The sequence below is a fragment of the Erinaceus europaeus genome, chromosome 3 (assembly GCF_950295315.1).
Source record: "Erinaceus europaeus chromosome 3, mEriEur2.1, whole genome shotgun sequence".
Classification (NCBI taxonomy): Eukaryota; Metazoa; Chordata; class Mammalia; order Eulipotyphla; family Erinaceidae; genus Erinaceus; species Erinaceus europaeus.
Window position 1 is genome coordinate 25,754,986 of NC_080164.1, and position 6,038 is coordinate 25,761,023.

Genomic DNA, 6,038 nt, shown 5'->3' on the forward strand with positions numbered 1-6,038 from the left:
CCTGTCTTCCCCTACTCTCTCCATTTCTCTCAGTCCTATCCAATAATGATGACAACAATAATAACTACTACAATAATAAAAAAAAAAACAAGGACAACAAAAGGGAATAAATAAATATTTTTTTTTTTAATTCTTAAAGTTTATCTGGAAACAGAAAATACTTACAATTGCCAAAACAGTCTTGAGAACAAAGAACAGAACTGGAGGCATCACATTCCCAGATCTCAAGTTATATTACAGGGCCATTGTAATCAAAATTGCCTGGTACTGGAACAAAAATAGACACACCAACCAGTGGGATAGACAGAAATAAGCACACACACCCCCAGACCTATGAACATCTCATTTTTGACAAGGGGGCCCAAACTATTAAATGGAGAAAGGAGAGTCTCTTCAACAGATGGTGTTAGGAAAAAAAAAAAGGGTTGAAACATGCAGAATAATGAAACTGAACCACTATATCTTACCAAACACAAAAGTAAATTCCAGATGGATCAAGGACTTGGGTGTTAGACCAGAAACTATCAGATACTTAGAGTAAAATATTGGCAGAACTCTTTTACATCTAAATTTTATAGGTATCTTAATGACACAAGTCCAATTGCAAGGAATACTAAAACAAAACAAAAACAATGGAACTACATCAAATTGAAAAGCTTCTGCACAGCAAAGGAAACCACCACTCAAACAAAGAGACCCTTCACAGAATGGGAGATCTTTGATGTGCCATACATCAGAAAGAGGCTAATAGCCAAAATATATAAAGAGCTCACCAAACTTAGCAACAACAACAACAAAAAAATGACCCCATCCAAAAATGGGGAGAGGCTATGAAGAGAATATTCTCCACAGAAGAAATCCAAAAAGCCAACAAGGGTATGGAAAAATGCTCCAAGTCATTAACTGTCAGAGAAATGCAAATAAAGACAACAATGAAATACCACTTCACACTTGTGCTAACTTTCAAGGTAGCAGCAACAAATGCTGGAGAGGTTGTGGGGACAAAGGAACCCTCCTTCACTGCTGGTGAGAATGTAAATTGGTTCAACCCCTGTGGAGAGCATTCTGGAGAACTCTCAAAAGGCTAGAAATGGACCCTATGACACTGCAATTCCTATCCTGGGGATATATCCTAAGGAACCCAACACACCCATCCAAAAAGATCTGTGTATACCTATGTTCAAATATTACAATTTATAATAGCCAAAACCTGGAAGGAACCCAGGTGTCCAAAAACAGATGAGTGGCTGAGCAAGTTGTGGTATATATACACAATGGAATACTACTCAGCTATTAAGAATAATTAATTCATCTTTTTCACCTCATCTTGGATGGAGCTTAAAAGAATCATGCTGGGAGTGGGGCAAAGCACAAGGACCAGCATGAGGATCCCGGTTTGAGCCCCAGCTCCCCACCTGCAGGGTAGTTGCTTCACAGACAGTGAAGCAGGTCTGCAAGCATCTGTCTTTCTCCCCTCTCTGTCTTCCCCTCCTCTCTCCATTTCTCTCTGTCCTATGCAACAACAACAACATCAACAACAACAATAATAACTACAACACACACACACACAAAAAAAACACTAAGGATAACAAAAGGGAAAATAAAATAATAATAATAAAAAGAATCATGTTACATGAGATCAGCCAGAAAGGAAAGGATGAATATGGGATGATATCACTCATGGACAGAAGTTGAGAAATAAGAACAGAAGTTGAAACATGAAACAGAACTTGGGCTAGATTTAGTGGACTGTACCAAAGTAAAGGACTCAGGATGGGAGCCTGGGGGTGGGGAGATCTTGATGTACAGTGGTGGAGGAGGAGGACCTTGGCCAGGGGTTTAGAATGTTTTGCAGAAATTTTGAGAAATTTTGCACACATACCAACAACTGTATTTACTGTTGATTGTAAATCATTAATCCCCCCAATAAAAAAGTAAAAGTAATTTTAAAAAGAAGATGGGTTTATTTTCTCTAGGTGACAATGCTAGTGCTTTGCAAAATAGTAGTCATCTTTACAATTTATTGTTTTTTTTAGGTGATGCTGGACCATTGCATACATACACTTTTTTCACTCCCACGTCAACATTTTTATTCAGAGAGAGACATAGAGGAAGAGACACCACAGCACAGGAGCTTCCCCTGGAGCTATGGTGGTACTTCTATGTGGTATCATGGTTTGGCTCTGCACTGCCTGCCAGGTAAGGCACATATCCAGCCGAGTGAACTATCTCTCCAGTCCCTATAGTTGATTCTTGCATTTTTATTTAAATAAGACACTATTATAGCTAGGGAGGTGGGTCAGAGGGTAGAGTGCAAAATTTGAAAGTGGGAGCCCCTGAATTCAGTCTGTGGAATCATGCATGCCAGAGACAGTCTCTGGTCTCCCTCCTCCCACCCCCAACAAAACAAATTAAAGCACTATAATCCTGAGGTTTGATGGGAGTCTGAGTTCAGAATCATATCACCTGTCTTTAAATCCTGATTTGGTTCATTCACAACCTAAGCAGAAGTGTTCTAAGACAATTTAACTCCTGAGTACCTGGGGTTTCCTTATCCATAAAAAGATGACAACAGTCTCTGCTGTACAGACGTGGGGAAATGGATGTGGGATGGAGAATCCCAATTTAGAATGGGAACATTTAAAAGGCTCACTAAATAGTATCCGATTATGAAGTGCAAAATGGTTGGGTTTCACGGACTGCTTGAACCTAGACCGACCAGAGTGCTCTCTTGATGACTTCTTAAACATGCTTTTATTGCTCTATATGGAAAGAAGCAGCCTTGGTGGTTTGCTGAGACACCTCAAATTTCAGTCTTAGGAATTGAAAAAAAGAGAAAGCTCTAGAAAAGGGAAACAAGTCAGAAACCAAAAGGAATTCTCGCCTCGGGTCCTCTGGTGACTGAATATACTGGTGGGAGAACAGACAAAGATGCTTAATTTTTTTCTACATCCCCAGCACAGGATTTAGGAAGCTGAGGAGCAGGTAGTGGTAAGCTGGATGCTGAGATGACGGGGCAGACCTGGGAGATTTTTTGATCAATCAAAAGCTGAGCTGATCGATTAGAATTGGCGGACTATTGACTCTGAATGGGTAAACAGCCACTGATCTCCTCTGTGCCTGGTATGAGGTCAGCAAACTAGACTCCACGTACTCTGAGCTGGGACAGGGGACAGTGTCTTGTGAGGCTGAGTCACCCAGACCAGGCACATGGTCCCTGTCCTCGGGGTGTTTATGTACTTTTTCACTGAGCCTCTGTTCCTCTTTGGAAAAACATATGTCAGATCATACCCGCTGATGAGATTGCAGTGAGGATTAGCAGAGGAAAGATATGCAAAGCATTTCGTGTGCACTTGCTCCTGTGTACAGTTGAAGGTGTTGAGAAAGAAGAGGAGAGAGTTCAGATACTTAGGAGCTAAGCTGCATGGTCACTGATTAACCATAACGCGTGCCTAACCACTGAGCCACTTACAGAGATTCCCCAGTGAAGAGAAAAGATGGTTGGAGTGCAGCAGGAGACAGCCTATCTGGTGGAGGACACACTGCGAAGGCTTGGGTGGGAGCATATGTGTGAGGAAATCTTCGCGAGTGGTGGAGCAGTACTGTGGTGCTTCTCCACTCTCTGTCTCTCACCTTCTATCCTGAAAAAAAGAAGCCTGCTGGGGGCAGTGGAATCATGCAGGTGTGGAGTCACAGCAGTAAGCCTGGAGGGGAAAAAAAGTTGAATGAAGGAATAAGTAGATGAATCATTTTGATAGTGTGATGTTAAGAGGGGAAGGCTTCCTGGGAGAGTGTGATGGGTACTGTTTCAAAGGAGGCATAGAGATGCAGTCATATATTCTGGAGAATTTGACAGGAGAAGGAGGGAAATGAGGTTCTGAAGAGTCTCCTTTGAGTGACTAGGGCATTGCTAACCCACAGCAAGCCCACAGCAGAGAAGGCCTGAATGTGAAAGCTCAGGAATAAAATTCACAACACAGAGATCTATCCGTGAGTTTGAGTAAGCAGAAAGCTTTGAGATTGCTCATGTTAATTGCCACTAAACCCTACTAATAAAATACAAGGTCTCAAGGCATTGCAATACTGAAATGATTTAAGTACCAGGACTGGCAACTGAGTCCTTCTAAATTCATTAGAGTCAACAAGCCAAGGCAAGTGTGTTAAGGTCACATTTCGAGATTTGATTTAGTCTGTGAAGATATAAAATCTTTCCATAAACAATGTCACCACCCCCCCCCCTTTTAAAGTATGGACATCTCCAGTGCTTCCAGAATAACATATTTAGTCTTTCTAGTTCAGACAGAAGGAGGGACCCCCCACACACACACACATAGCCTGGGTGCTTCCTCTGGTGCTGATTCTCACATGTGTTGTCAGAAACTGAAACCACGGACAGCAAGGCAAGCTAGTACCTTATCGATATGATATCTTCTGATCCCTCATTGCTATTTCTATTTCAGTCAAAATAGCATATTAGGATGAGCTAACAGCTGTCAAAAATGAGCCAAAAAACATTGTTTCGCTTACCTGAGAGGGAAGAGAAAAAAGAAAGGACACTTGAAAGTAGTAATGGGTGTAGGTATGACTTAAAAAGGAAATGAAGGCAGGGCCACAGTGAATAAAAATATATCTGCATGATAGTTAACCTATACCTGTGACCTTGGGAAAACTATTATAGTTTCTGCTGGAGGAGGAAGGGGACACAAAACTCTGGTGGTGGGAATAGTGCGCAATTATATCGTTAAATTATCTTATGATTTTGTAAATCACTAATAAAAAGAGTTAAAAGTGAGCCTTCCTACCTCCCCCCCTAAAAAATATCTCAGGAAATCAACCCATCAGTATAGGTTCCTTTCTTACTCCAATCCCAGCCTACAGAGATGAGAGAGAGAGAGAAAGAGAAAGAGAGACAGACAGAGAAAGAGAGATTGATTTAGAGTCTGTCTGTCTGGATGTCGGCTCCATGTTGTTATTCAGGGATCTAGAATTTATCTGCTAATGCTTCCACGTTATTTTATCAATAGAGCCTTCTAGGGCTCTGTAGTATTCTGCATCTAGCTAGCTGAGTGATTTTGTTTTTCTTCAGATATATGTAGAATTGTAGGATGGTTTTAAAGGCCCATCTAGACAAGAAGCCCAGTTCTCCCCTCCTCTCCCACGCCCACCACGGAGCTGTGGATATCCATTCATTGTGTTTCCACAGAGATCTGTGAGCACTAACAACACCCCCCCCCACACACACACACACACAAAGATCTGCAGTGACCAAACAGCTGCATGATATGTAGAAAAGGAATATAAAAATACCAGCATTCTGGTGAACACCATCAAATTAGAACTGACTTTCAAAGGAGTGAAGTCTTCTTGTCAACACTCACTGGGAGAAGCTGGTCATCTACTTGTTCCATGGAAACCACCAGAGCTTACTATTTTCTGAAATAATTTTTTTGGGGGATGAATTTTTTTAAAATTTTTTTTTAAATATTTATTTTACTTATTTATTCCCTTTTGTTGCCCTTGTTGGTGAATTTTTTTTTCTTTAGAGCATCTGTTGGTTCTTTTAAATAGTCCCCAGACAGCTCTCTTCTTTGAGGATGAATTTGAGAGAGATTATAAAAAGTGAGTCAGAGCCAATTTGAGTGAATGAAGACGATAATCTATTCATGTTACAATCTGTTGGGTCAGTTTGGAGGATTAAACAACAAGGCCTATTTCTCACAGAACTCCACAAGGCAAATCCAAAGTAAGCACTGTAAGAATGTCTTGAGAAATGACATCATCGTTGAAATAATGTAATTGCATCCCTTAACATAGATATCTTGTAGATTGGTGAGAAAAATGTCAACAACTTGGAATCTATGAATCTCCAGGCTACTGAAGTCATGCAGTGAAACAGGCAGCTAGGGAGGGGGGGGTTGTTCCATTTACTGGGCAGAAATTCCTTTTCCTGCTTTAAAGCAAGGCTGGAGCTTCTCTTCTCAATTTTCTTACACTCAATTTTTTCCAGCTATCTAGGAAAAAAAAAAAAGATGTTTGCT